We start from the raw sequence: 15,883 nt of genomic DNA on the forward strand, positions 1-15,883 counted from the left end.
CATAGGAACAGGAAAATTGATAGGGAGATTGATCATGACCAGCAGGTGACCCCTTCAGATTTTGAGGTCATTTGGTCAAAGTTCTAGGTCAGATTGGCCAGGAACAGTTAAATGGTTTCTGGATGATAACTTGAGAATGCTTGAGCCAAGGGTCATGAAAGATTATAGAAAGGTTCTTCATGATCAGCAGATGACCCCTATTGATTTTAGATTCAGTAGTTCAAAGGTCAAGGTTACAGTGACCCGGAACATAGAAACAGTTTCCAGACAATAACGTGAGAACACTTGGACCTAGGATCATGAAACTTTGTAAGGAGGTTGGTCATGACCTGTAGATGACCCCCAGAGAATTTGAGATCTGTAGGCTAAATGTCAAGGTCACATTGACCCGGAACAGTTAAACACTTTCCGGACGATACCTTGAAAACCATTGGGCCTAGTATCACTAAACTTAGTAGGGAGGTTGATCATGACCAGCAGATGACCCCTGATGATTTTGAGGTCAATAGGTCAAAGGTCAATGTCACATTGAACCAGAACAGTAGAACTTTTGTTCACTGTGAGCAAGTAATTTCTCTTCCTTATGCAATTACTGAATACAACATGGGGGGCATTTTGTGTTAGACGAGCTCTTGTGCTAATGTATGTAAGCTTTTGTCATTGCTGGTTTATGCTGTGGTATGTATGCATTTAATAGTGCTCAAAATATGTTGTTGTAGAGGTTCTTAAAGTGTAACTATGTATTAGTTATGTACTTAAGACATATATTGTTTTTGCCCGACCGTCCGTACGTCACACTTCATTTCCGAGCAGTAACTGGAGAACCATTTGACCTAGAACCTCAAACTTCATAGGGTTGTACGGCTGCTGGAGTAGACGACCCCTATTGTTTTTGGGGTCACTCCGTCAAAGGTCAAGGTCACAGGGGCCTGAACATTGAAAACAATTTCCGATCAATAACTTGAGAACCACTTCACCCGGAATGTTGAAACTTCATAGGATGATTGATCATGAAGAGTAGATGACCCCTTTCGATTTTGGGTCACTGTCAAAGGTCAAGGTCACAGGGGCCTGAACATTGAAAACCATTTCCGATCAATAACTAGAGAACCACTTGACCCAGAATCTTGAAACGTCATAGGATCATTGTACATGCGAAGTAGATGACCCCTAACCATTTTGGGGTTACTCCGTTAAAGGTCAAGGTCACAGGGGTCTGAACATTGAAAACCATTTCCGGTCAGTAACTTGAGAACCACTTGACCAAGAATGTTTAAACTTTATAGGATGATTGGTCATGCAGAGTAGATGACCCCTAACGATTTTGGGGTCACTCTGTTAAAGGTCAAGGTCACAGGGGCCTGAACATTGAAAACCATTTCCGATCAATAACTAGAGAACCACTTGACCCAGAATGTTGAAACTTCATAGGATCATTGTACATGCAAAGTAGATGACTCCTAACGATTTTGGGGTCATTCCGTTAAAGGTCAAGTAACAGGGGCCTGAACATTGAAAACCATTTCCGATCAATAACTTGAGTACCACTTGACCCAGAATGTTGAAACTTCATAGGATGATTGTACATGCAAAGTAGATGACCCCTAACGATTTTGTGGTTACTCCGTTAAAGGTCAAGGTCACAGGGGCCTGAACATTGAAAACCATTTCTGGTCAGTAACTTGAGAACCACTTGACCCAGAATGTTGAAACTTAATAGGATGAATGGTCATGCAGAGTAGATGACCCCTAACGATTTTGGGGTCACTCTGTTTAAAGGTCAAGGTCACAGGGGCCTGAACATGGAAAACCGTTTCCAATCAATAACTTGAGAACCTCTCGACCCAGAATGTTGAAACTTCATAGGATGATTGTTCATGCAGAGTTAACATGGTTCGCACAGGTCCTTGAAAGTCCTTGAATTTGATCCTAAGTCCTTGAAAAGTCCTTGATTTTTTTCTTCCAAAAATCCCCTGAAAAAGTACTTGAATTTTGAAAAAAAAGGTAGAAAAGTCCTTAAATTTTGCTAAAAACGGGGGTGCAATCGTATTGTAGGGGAAAAATACAAAAAATAAATAATAAATAAGTCAAAACGAGCGAAAAAACGGTGTAAAATAAAAATACATGCACACCCACGGAGGGAACGCTAGTTGAACACCGTTTCGGTACGGAAGTTAGATATGGAATAGCGATTTTCACAACATTAAAATATTATGCGCAAGGTCATTGTAGCGTGACTATCAACAACAACAATGAGTGGCCCAAAAAATAAATGTAGTTTCGCCAATAAATGGCTTACACAGGATGATTATTCATCGTGGTTAAAGGAGTTTAAGTCAGACAAGCATAAGTGTATGTGATAAACTCATTGATGTCGGAACTATGGGAGAAAGTGCGTTGAAATCACACGCGAAAACAAGAAGTGAAGTCCCTTGAGGACAAATTGAAAACTACAAATGTAGTCTTGAGAGCTTGAAAGACTTATAAGAAACATGTACTAAGTATGTATACAGGCAAATATAGCACATAAAAGGTAATCCCATTGAAGATCTCATAAAGGTTAAGATATGCTATTGTAGCTTATGGAAAATAAAACTGTTCTGTAACTTTTCTTCTGTCATAATGCCTTATGAAGAGCCTAAATGGTTTTGTAATTTAAGATTTAAAGCGATTAAAATAGTCTTTGAAAATCCATAAAAAGTCCTTAAAAAGTCCTTGAAAAGTCCTTGAATTTTTTTTGCCAAGTCCTGTATGAACCATGGTTAATGACCCCTATCGATTTTGGGGTTACTCTGTTTAAAGGTCAAGGTCACAGGGGCCTGAACATTGATAACCATTTCCGATCAATAACTTGAGAACCACTTGACTCAGAATGTTGAAACTTCATAGGATGATTGAACATGCAGAGTAGATGACCCCTATTGATTTTTGGGTCAGTCTGTTAAAGGTCAAGGTCACAGGGGCCTGGTCATGTAAAATCATTTCTTGAAAATAACTTGAGAACCACTTGACCTAGAATGTTGAAACTTAATAGGATGGTTGAACATGCAGAGTAGATGACCCCTTTTTATTTTGAGCTCACTTTATCAAAGGTCAAGGTCACAGGAGCCTGAACGGTGACTTGAGAACCACTAGGTCAAGAGTGTTGAAATTTAGCGGGATGACTGGACATGTAGATGATCCCTATTGCAGCCAACCATCAGTGTCTCTTTGACTTTCGCTCCTGACCCCTATTGACTTCTTGCCTATAGGACTTTACATTGGGGGAGACATGCGTTTTTTTTTACAAAAGCAATTTCTAGTTATAGCATTATATAAATTTGAGATATTGGCTTAATTTTTCAGAATGCATTTTATTGAGAGCAATGTTTTAGGTTGATCATTCATATGCATGAAAATACCCTGTTCAAAACATGTTGGTTTGACAAACGAGTATAATTATCATGCTGAGAGAGTCCTAAGGCTTTTTCACATGCAAACTTTCCAGCGCTTTAGCTCACCTGAGCACAAAGTGCTCAAAGGTGAGCTTTTGTGATCACCCTGTGTCCGTCGTCAGTCATTGTCCGTCGTCGTCAACAATTTGACTGTTAACACTCTAGAGGTCATAAGTTTGGCCCAATCTTAATGTAACTTGGTCAGAATGTTACTATCAATAAAATCTTGGACAAGGTAGATACTGGGTTATGTAGGGTCAAAAACTAGATCACCAGGTCAAATCAAAGGAAAAGCTTGTTAAACTGTAGAGGCCACATTTATGATGTATCTTCATGAAACTTTGTCAGAATGTTTATCTTGATGATATCAAGATCCAGATTGACACTGGGTCATGTAGGATCAAAAACTCGGTCACCAGGTCAAATCAAAAGAAAACATTGGTTAACACTGTAGAAGCCACATTTATGACCGTATCTTAACGAAACTTGGTCAGAATGTTAATTGTGATGATCTTTCGGTCAAGTTCTAAACTGGGTCATGTGGGTTCAAAAACTAGGTCACCAGGTCAGATCAGAGGGAAAGCTAGTTAACACTTTATAGGCCACATTTATTACCATATCTTAATGAAACTTGGTCAGAATGTTTATCTTGATGATCTTTAGGCCAGTATGTCAGGTGAGCGATACAGGGCCTTCATGACCCTCTTGTTTTAAAATCAGTGTTAACTAATGTCATTTTAAGAAATGAAAGGAAATTGAAAATATTCATCTTTAAATGTCATGTCTAATTATCTCAAGAAGAACTTGACCTAGATTCATGATTCATTATAGGAATTTTATACATTATGGGAAATTGTGCACTTTGTGTTTTATTTCAATTTCACTCGGAGAGAGTTGTGGCTTTTGAAATAATCAGAGATATCTGTAAGGCCTAAGATGTTTCTTGAGAGATTTTTCAAAACATATCTGACCTGGAGGAATAAAACATTGCAGAAATGTTACTCAGCATGTGAAATTTTGCAGTGGAGGTGTTATTAGCTCACCTGTCACATAGTGACAAGGTGAGCTTTTGTGATCACCCTTCGTCCGTCGTCCGTCCGTGCATCAACAATTTCATGTCTGCACGATAGTGGTTTCATTTATGATTTTATTTTAACCAAACTTGCACACAACTTGTATCACCATAAGATCTCGGTTCCTTTCTTGAACTGGCCAGATCCCATTATGGGTTCCAGAGTTATGGCCCCTGAAAGGGCCAAAATTAGCTATTTTGCCCTTGTCTGCATAATAGCAGCTTTATTTTTAATTTGACTTTTACCAAAGTGGCACACAACTTGTATCACCATAAGATCTTGGTTCCTTTCTAGAACTGGCCAGATTCCATTATGGGTTCCAGAGTTATGGCCCTGAAAGGGCCAAAATTAGCTATTTTGACCTTGTCTGCACAATAGCAGCTTCATTTATGATTTTATTTTAACCAAACTTGCACAAAACTTGTGTCACCATAAGATCTTGGTTCCTTTCTTCAACTGGTGAAATTCCAGTATGGGTTCCAGAGTTATGGCCCCTCACTGAAAGGGCCAGAATTAGCTAATTTGACCTTGTCTGCACAATAGCAGCTTCATTTATGATTTGATTTTAATCAAACTTGCACAAAACTTGTGTCACCATAAGATCTCGGTTCCTTTTTTAAACCGGCCAGATCCCTTAAGGGGTTCCAGAGTTATGGCCCCTGAAAGGGCCAGAATTAGCTATTTTGACCTTGTCTGCACAATAGCAGCTTCATTATTTCTCCCACCACACAGTGGTGTGGGAGACATATTGATTTACTCCAGTCTGTGTGTGTGTCTGTCACAAAGCTTGTCTGCACTCTAAGTCGAACATTTCTCATCCGATTTTCACCAAACTCGAACAAAATGTGTTTGACCATAAGACCATACCCAAGTTCGATAACTAGCCAAATCGGTCCAGGCGTCTTGGAGTTATGGCCCTTGAATTACCAAAAAATCGGTCTTTTTACTCTTGTCCGCACTCTAATTCGAATATTTCTCATCCAATCTTCACCAAACTTGACCAAAATGTGTTTGACCATGAGACCTCGGCAAAGTTCGATAACTAGCCAAATCGGTCCAGGCATTTTAGAGTTACGGCCCTTGAATTATCGAAAAATTGGCCTTTTTACTCATGTCTGCACTCTTAATCAAACATTTCTCATCCGATCTTCACCACACTTGAATAAAATGTGTTTGACCATGAGACCTCGCCCAAGTTCGATAACTAGCCAAATCGGTCCAGAAATTTTGGAGTTACGTCCCTTGAATTATCGAAAAATCGGCCTTTTAACTCTTGTCCGCACTCTAAGTCGAACATTTCTCATCCGATCTTCACCAAATTTGAACAAAATGTGTTTAACCATGAGACCTCGGCCAAGTTTGATAACTAGCCAAATCGGTCCAGGCATTTTAGAGTTACGGCCCTTGAATTTCCGAAAAAAATTGGCCTTTTTACTCATGTCCGCTCTCTAAGTCAAACATTTCTCATCCGATCTTCACCAAACTTGAACAAAATGTGTTTGGCCATAAGACCTTACCCAAGTTCGATAACTAGCCAAATCGGTCCAGGCGTCTTGGAGTTATGGCCCTTGAATTACCAAAAATCGGCCTTTTTACTCTATTGATTTATGGCCCTTGAATTACTGATTGGATCCACTCATCCAGACCATCTGATTGGATCCACTCGTCTAAAACATCTAGAGAAACTAACATTTTTCATAGGGGCAGTTGTGGGAGACATGCGCTTTTCTCAAAAGCATCTCTAGTTTATGATTTGATTTTAACCAAACTTGCACACAACTTGTATTACCACAAGATCTTGATTCCTTTCTTGAACTGGCTTTTGCAGCCATATAGAGACTTCATTTATGGTTTTATTTGATACAAACTTCCAAAATATCTTCAGGAACAATAAATCTTGGATTCCATGACAAATCAGATCCAATCGTAGGGTCCAGAGTTATTTTATATCTGATTACCTCCCCTGATTGTAATCAGAATGGATTTATATCAGTAAGTACTTATAGGAGTCCTTATTTGGATATAGGCCTTATAAGGACTTATTTGAAATTTCATTATTGTCATTAGTTGGACTGAGCCAATCAGGGTAGATAACTATGGACTGATTTTATGTCAAATTACCTCCCTTTATTTCAAATTAAAATGGGTATATCTCCGTAACTAATGAAGATACCGATCTGAAGTTTCATTTATGTCAACAGATTTATTTGGCAGATCCTTCTTTTGTTCACTTACAGTATTTTTTTTTAATTACTTCCCTTTTACGTTACTATAAATAGCTTATTTTTAGTAACTTTTTTATTATTGGCCGTAGGGAAAAGCCGAAACCACTTTTCTGTGGTACAACATGGATGGTACCTCCAATTTTTAGGTGTATTTGACATATCTGTACCTTGTAAGAATTTTTTTTTCTTTTTGGTTAAATTTCTTCCCTTTGTTTTTCCTGTCCTTTGGACTTAGATATTTTTTCTGAGGATCTTCTTGTCCTCAAGTGCAATGATAACAGGTGAGCGATATAGGGCCATCATGGCCCTCTTGTTTTTCATATTGCTGGACAAGACCAGAGTTATGCCCATTGAGTTTAGTCAAAAATTTGTATGAAGACCTGCGTAGCTTAAGTTTATGACCTAGAGTCAGAAAATTTTAATGGAATGCCTGGTTCAGCATGTGATGTTTTGCACCTGGAATATTGTTTGGAATTCATCAGAAAGATGAGAGTTATGGCCCTTGACTTGGTCAAAAATTAGTAAAAGGGGTTTGACGTTTTGTGTTACACATATCACAAAATGTATTTGTCCTATATCAAGACTTTTTATAGGAATGTTGTCCAGCGTCTGGTGTTTTGTTTGGGCCTAAATATTTTTATTGTTGAAACTTTATTGAAATGTTGTTAAGCATCTGAAGTTTTGCACATGAAATTTCATTTGGCACAGGTATGGTTATGACTCCTGACTTTAAAAGTAAAAATGCATAAGGGTCCTACATGTTTTTGTGTTGCAAATATCTCATTAAGAATTTGAAATAAAGATTAAATTTGAAAGGAAAACTACAAGTCAGCATCTGAAATTATGTTTTAGATTCCACTCAGCAAGACCATGGCCCTTGACACATAGCAAATATTTATGCTTGGGTCTTACAGTTTTTGTGCTTTCTAAAATATTAGGGTGCAGGAGTGGGGACTTAGATTTGCCCTTGTTTGGCTGTACATCCATCTGTCCAAACTTGTGTCCTGTATTTCTCAAAAAAAAAAATAGACCAGAGTCATCAAACTTCACAGGAGTATTATTCAGCATATGAAGTTGTGCACCTGGTGTTTTAATTGGTATTCACACAACCAGGGCAAAGTATCAAATAGTATATAGTATTTGAGTCATAAAACATTACAGGATTGTTATAATAGCATGTGAAAATGTGCAGCTATTCTGTTTCACTCTGAAAGACGAGAGTTATGGCTCTTGATTTAGTCTGAAAAAGGTTTGCATCCTTTGTATCTCGAAATATACTTGACCTCGGTAAAGAAAATGTGAATTCTTGTGAAGTTATGCAATGTTGTTCTCTTGGATTCTCTCAACCATACCAGAGTTATGGTCCATGAAAATAAAAAACATAAGAGTGTTTTAGTTTGTTTTTAGCTCACTTTAGCAGGAAGTGCTCAAGGTGAGCTTTTGTGATCACCCTATGTCTACAATTTGACTGTTTACACTCTAGAGGTCACAATTTTGACCTGTTCTTAATGAAACTTTGTTAGGATGTTACCCTCAATAAAAAATCTTGGACTTGTTCGATATTTGGTCATCTAGGGTCAGAAAACTAGATCACAAGGTCAGCTCAAACAAAAAGCATGTTAACACTCTTGAGGCCAAATCTATGACAATATCTCTATGAAACTCGGTCAGAATGTTAATCATGATGTTCTTTAGGCCAGGTTCAAATCTGGGACAGTTGGGTCAAAATCTAGAATCGGTCAAAAAAAGTCAAGGGAATAGCTTGTTTACACTAGAGGCCACATTTTTATGCCCCCCTTCGAAGAAGGTGGGGTATATTGTTTTGCAGATGTCGGTCGGTCAGAATGTAGACCAATCCGTTTCCGGATGATCACTCAAGAACGCTTGGGCCTAGGATCATGATAGGGAGGTTGGTCATCACCAGCAGATGACCCCTATTGATTTTGAGGTCTGTATGTCAAAGGTCAAGGTCACAGTGACCCTGAATAGTGAAACGGTTTCCGGATGATAACTCAAGAACACTTGGGCTTAGGATCATGAAAGTTGATAGGGAGGTTGGTCATGACTAGCAGATGACCCCTATTGATTTTGAGGTCAGTATGTTAAAGGTCAAGGTCACAGTGACCCTGAACAGTTAAACCGTTTCCGGATGATAACTCGAGAACGCATAGGCCTAGGGTCACAAAAGTAGATAGGGAGGTTGGTCATGACCAGCAGATGACCCCTATTGATTTTGAGGTCGATATGTCAAAGATCAAGGTCACAGTGACCAGGAACAGTAAAATGGTTTCCGGGCAGTAACTCAAGAACGCTTGGGCCTAGTGTCAGGAAAATTGATAGTTAGGTTGGTCATGATCAGCAGATGACCCCTGTAGATTTTGAGGTCATTAGGTCAGAGGTCAATGTCACATTAGCCAGGAACAGTTAAACAGTGTCTGATCTTCTTATCCAAAACCGCAGAGCCTAGGGCTTTGATATTTGGTATGAAACATCATCTAGTGGTCCTCTGCCAAGATGATTCAAATTATTTCACTGGGGTCTAATATGGCCCCATCCCGGGGGTCACATGGTTTATATAGACTTATATAGGGAAAAACTTTGAAAATCTTCTTGTCCAAAACCACATGGCCTAGGGCTTTGATATTTGTATTGTAGCATCATCTAGTGATTCTCTACGGAGTTTGTTTAAATTATCCCCCTAGGGTCAAATATAACCCCGCCCTGGGGGTCACATGGTTCATATAGACTTATGTAGGGAAAAGCTTTAAAAATCTTCGTGTCAATAACTTACAACATTTAAATTTTGACCACATGTATGGTTTTGAGTGGCAAGATGAACCTTGACATGAGTTGACCTTGATTTTGACCTAGTGACCTACTTTCACATTTCTGTATCTACATCCTTCAAATTTGGACCACATGCATAGTTTTGTGCACCGAAAAAAATTTAGACAGTGACATTGACCTAGTGACCTACTTTCACATTTTTGAAGGTACAGGCTTGAAATTTGGACCACATGCTTAGTTTTGTGTTCCGAAATGAAATTTGACCTTGATTTTGACCTCGTGACCTACTTTCACATTTCTCAAGCTACAGCCTTCAAATTTGGACCACATGCATAGTTTTGTGTACCGAAAAGATTTTGACCTTGACATTGACCTTGTGACCTACTTTCACATTTTTGAAGGTACAGGCTTGAAATTTGGACCACTTGCATAGTTTTGTCTTCCGAAATGAAATTTGACCTTGATTTTGACCTAGTGACCTACTCTCACATTTCTCAAGCTACAGCCTTCAAATTTGGACCACATGCATAGTTTTGTGTACCGAAAAGATTTTGACATTGACCTAGTGACCTACTTTCACATTTCTGATTGTACAGACTTCAGATTTGTACCACGTGCACATTTTTGTGTTCTGAATTGAAATTTAACATTGATTTTTACCTAGTACCTACTTTCACATTTCTAAAGCTACAGCCTCCAAATTTGAAGTGCATGCGTATTTCTGTCCACCGAAATGAACTTTGACCTTATTATTGATCTAGTGATCTACTTTCACATTTCTCAAGCCACAGCTTTCAAATTTGGACCACATACACATTATTTTGTACCGAAATTAAATTTGACCTTGAGCTAGTCTTGAAATTTGGAACATTGAAAAATGGCTCAGTGGATGACACTAAGATCACTTTGTAATCTCTTGTTAGGTTAATAGGGTAAAAGGTCAAGGTCAGATTAAACCAGAAAAGTAGAACTTTTATTTACAGTGAGCATATAATTTCTGTTCCTTCTGCAATTACTAAATGCATCAAGGTCCCCAGGTCAGATCAATAAAAAATATTGTAATTAAACTTTGTCAGAATTATGTCTCCCACCACACAGTGGTGTGGGAGACATACTGATTTACTCCAGTCTGTGTGTGTGTCTGTCTGTCTGTCACAAAGCTTGTTTGCACTCTAAGTCAAACATTTCTCATCCAATCAAAATGTGTCTGCCAATAAGTGCTTGGCCAAGTTCGATAAATAGCCAAATCGGCCTAGGCACATCGGAATTATGACCCTTGAATTACCAAAAAACACTCACATTTCTTTCGTAGTTTGGCGCCAAGTGGCGCGTATACTACTTAGTAGTATAGGTGTCCTTTTGGTGTCAAGAAAGCGCATGCACATGTGGATTAAGTAAACAGTATATAAAGACTAACTTACTATTTAGATGATTAGGCAGTTGTGGGAGACATGCGCTTTTCTCAAAAGAAGAGCATAGAAGGGCAAATAACTGCTTCAGTATTTTAGCCATATGATTGCCTCCCTTGTACACAATGTCATATTGTAATGACGTCGCTATTCAATGTGTACACAACTGATTACCGCGCTAAAGATGAAACTGTTGAATTCAATGAATCAAAAACATTTTTAAAACAATTATATGTGTTTAGTTTTGTCCGGTATAATAAAATAAATACCATATGGCAGCGTGTGTGACATTGATATTGTCAACCCTCGGAACAGAATGTCACCACTCGGCTTTCGCCTCTGGTGACATTCTGCCCTCGGGTTGACAATATCAATGTCACACACGCTGCCATATGGTATTTATATAATATCATCGATACTTGCCGTTTGATATATCAGTACAAACTTTTCTATCAATGACAGCTATATGAAATAAAATCGTGATCTAGTAGTAATTATGTCTTAAAATATGCCAGTAGTTTATTGTTTGTTAATTTTTACTCCTGTTGATTTTGGGTCTGTATTTTGAGCCAGCCTTTGGAACATTCACATTTATTTAGCAAAAATTGATGTGAGACTTAAGCAATTATGTCATATGATGTGGGTGATGAGGTGGAAGAACTATTTCAAATTTGAATCAAATCCATTTAGTAATAACTGAGATATAGTGAAAATACAACAAAATTAACCTTAAATTCTAAGTAAAAGGGGACATTATTCATGAAAACTTGGTGTCAGAGTTATGCACCTTGTGTCACATGATGTGGGTGATAAGGTGGAATATGTATTTTAAGTTTGAACCAAATCCATTTAGTAATAACTGAGATAATAGATTTCGGGACGCGATGGGACGCGACGGGACGCGACGCGACAAAACTGACTCCTATATACCCCCCAAACATGTTTGATGTGGGTATAATAACAATATTTGCAACACAGAGAATTTTAAGATGCACTATAAAATGGTATCAAAGGTATTTCTGAGTATCTTTTAATGCATGCAAGAAGTCATTGAAAACAATGTACAAGATAAGTTTCAACATCTTTAAGCTTCAATATTCCAGTTTACTCATAGATATAGGCGTATTATAAATATTCCAGAAAATTGCGGTTTTAGATAGTTTCTAGCTTTTTCTGTGGTACAACATGGATGGTATCTCTAATTTTAAGTTGTATTTTGACATATCGGTACCTTGTAAGAATTTTTTTTTCTTTTTGGTTTAATTTCTTCCCTTTGTTGTTCCTGTTTTTTCTGAGGACTTAGATTTTTAATTTTTCCCTTTGTTGTTCCTGTCCTTTGAACTTCAACAGTCAAAATTTTGCTTCTATCCTCCTCTGATGTAATCCTTCGCACATGAAACTACCGGCTTGATTTGAAAATAATTTTATTTGAAGTAACTTTGAGAAAATTTCAGCTGTATTTTCTCATAATTCTTTTGATTGTTCTTGATTATAATTTTTTGACCTTCTTGTCCTTAAGTGCAATGATAACAGGTGAGCGATATTCGGCCATTATGGCCCTCTTGTTTATATATTAATCAATCAGACGACTGGTTTCAACAAGCATTACAGGGTGAGTGTTCTATCAATGAGCTAACCTGCTGCCTGATGACACATTTTCTCCCCTTAGGTGATCAAGTCTGTACCTTCTCAAAACGTGAGGGCAAAGTCATGATATGGTCCTCGTAGGATATATAAACATGAAAAACTCAGGCTAAATATAAAGTTTTTAAGCCAACCATCATAAGATAATGGGCTGTTCAAACCACATGCATCTGTGGTCTGTCTGTCCCTTAACAATTTCTCGTATCACATCTATTTATGCCTTGTTATTTCAAAACCCTTCATTGATGGCAAAAGTTATAAATCAAACACGAAGTTTGATAGACAGATGGAACATTTTTCTATGCCAATCTTTATACCTTTAAAAACAAGGAGTGAAAAATAAACTAAACTAGAAGATGTTTTTGTAGAAAAGTGCATGTCTACCCCAATGCATATTTGTATAGGCAAGAAGTCAATAGGGGACTGGAGCAAAAGTAGAAGTGACACTGATTGTTGGCTGCAATAGAGATAATCTACTTGGCATGTCCAATCACCCCACTAAGTTTCAACTTTCTGGGCTAGTGGTTCTCAAGTTATGAATTGGAAGCTGTTTTCCATTTCAGGCCCCTTTGAAATTGATAATTGATGGAGTGACCCCAAAATCAGTAGGGGTCATCTACACTGCAAATCCGATTATCCTATGAAGTTTGGAGATTTTAGGTCAAATGGTTTTCAAGTTACGGTACAGACCAGAAAATAAATTTCCATGTTCTTTCCAATGCAACCTTGACCTTTATAAGAGTGACCCAAAAATCCATAGGGATCATCTACTTCTCACGTCAAATCATCCTATGAAGTTTAATCATTCTGGGTCAAGTGGTTCTCAAGTTACTGACTGGAAATGTTTTTCCATGTTAAGGCCTCTTTGACCTTGACCTTTTATAGAGTGATCCCAGAATCAATAGGGGTCATCTACTCTACAAGTCCAATCATCCCAAGAAGTTTCAACATTCTGGGTCATGTTAGTTCTGAAGTTATTGATTGGAAATAGTTTTCTATGTTCAGCCTCCTGTGACACTGACCTTTGACGGAGTGACCCTAAAAACAATAAGGGTCATCAACTCTGCGAGTGCTATCACCCTATTCAAGGTCAAATGGTTTTGAAGTTATTGACTAGAAATGGATTTCCATGTTCTGTCTGCTGTGACCTTGACCTTTAAGGTATTAGATCACTAATATTAATGTTTACAAAATGGCCTTTGCTTGGTACATTCTGAAAGGTAACCATGTTTTACAGTTTTTGCAGTATTTTGCAATTTTTAAACAACTTTTACCGTGCCGTTTTTTTTTAAATTTTGTACAACTTATGATATCTCCTCAAGCTTAAGTAAAGAAAAATTTCAAAGTGATAGCCACTATCCAAAACGTTTGCAGAGAACTCATCTTACCATTAATTTAAATAAAAGAAACATCAAACTAATAGTAAACAATTATAAAACACAAAATAAAAATGTATTGAAAACAATTCTCGGAATGTTGTCAAGGTGGTTTCGTAACAACAGTTAAAGCATGGTCTGTATCAGTACTAGAGATAACCAGGACACAACTGTTATCATGGTTGTGTTAAAACAGCTAGAGCATGGTCTGTATCTGTACAATAAATACATATGCTCCGGCTGTTGTCATGGTCCGGTAGCAACAGCTAGAGCATGGTCTATATCGGAACAATAGATAAACATGCTCCGGCTATTGTAATGGACCGGTAACAAAAGATAGAGCATGTATCAATACTATAGATAACAAGGCCCCAAATGTTTTCATGGTTGTGTCAACAGCTAGAGCATGGTCTGTGTCTGTACTACATATAACTAGGCCCCAGCTGCATTTATGGTTGTGCTACAACAGCTGGAGCATGTTCTGCATGAGTACTTTAAATAACATGCCCTAACTGGTCTGTATCTGTACTACTGATAATCAGACCCCAACTGCTTTCATGATTGTGTTACAACAACTACAACTGGAACATTGTCTGTATCAGTACTTTAGATAACCATGCCTAAACTTTTGTCATGGTTGTGTTACAGCAGCTACATCATTGTCTGTATCAGTACTTTAGATACCAAGACCCCAATTGATGTCATAGTTGTGTAACAACAGCTACAGCATGGTCTGTATCTGTACTATAGATTAATCAGACCCCAACTGTTAACATGATTGTGTAAGAACAGATAGAGCATGGTCTGTAGCAGTTCTATAGGAAAACAGGCTCTGACTGTAGTCATGGTCCGGTAACAATAGCCGGAGAATAATCTGTATTAATACTAACGATAACCTGGCTCATACTGTTGTCATTGTTGTGTTGCAACAGCTAGAACATGGTCTGTATTAGTACTATAGATATACAAGCTACAGATGTTGTCATGGTCAGCCAACAACAGCTACAGCACTGTCTTGCATCAGTTCTGTAGATAACCAGGTCCCAGCTATTGTCATGGATGTGTTACAACAGCTAGAGCATGGTCTGTATTAGTACTATAGATGAACAGGCTAAGGCTGTTGTCATGGTCAGCCGACAAAAGTCACGGCATGGTCTGCATCAGTTCTGTAGATAACCAGGTCCCAACTATTCTCATAGTTGTATAACAACAACTAGAGCATGGTCGGAATCAGTACTGAAGATACTCAGGACCCAACTATTGTCATGGTTGTGTTACAACAGCCAGAGCATGGCCTGTATCAGTACAATATATAAACATGCTCCGGCTGTTGTCATGGTCCGGTAGCAACAGCTAGAGCGTTGTCTATATCAGTGCAAAAGATAGAATGCTCCGGCTGTTGTCATGGACCGGTAATAACAGATGGAACATGGTCTGTATTAGTACTATAAATACACATGCCCCAACTGTTGACATGAATGTGTAACAACAACTGGTGCATGGTCTGTATTAGTACTATAGATGAACATGCTCCAGCTGTAGTCATGGTCCGGTTACAACAGCTACAGCATGGTCTGTATCGGTAATGTAACAAGGCCCCAGCTATTCTCATGGTTGTGTAACAACAGCTAGAGCACGGTCTGTATTAGTACTATAGATACGCACGACCCATCTTTTCTCATGGTTGTTACAACAGCTAGAGCATGGTCTGTATCAGTTCAACAGATAAACCTGCTTAGGCTGTTGTCATTGTCCGGTAGCAACAGTTAGAGCATAAGCTATATCATTACAATAGATAAATATGCTGCGGCTAGTGTCATTGACCGGTAACAACAGCTAGAGCATGGTCTGAATCAGTACTAAATATAACCAGGCCCCAACTGTTTTGATGGTTGTTTTACAACAGCTGGAGTATGGTATAAATCAGTACAATGG

The sequence above is a fragment of the Mercenaria mercenaria genome, chromosome 14 (genome assembly GCF_021730395.1).
Source record: "Mercenaria mercenaria strain notata chromosome 14, MADL_Memer_1, whole genome shotgun sequence".
In the NCBI taxonomy this organism is placed as follows: Eukaryota; Metazoa; Mollusca; class Bivalvia; order Venerida; family Veneridae; genus Mercenaria; species Mercenaria mercenaria.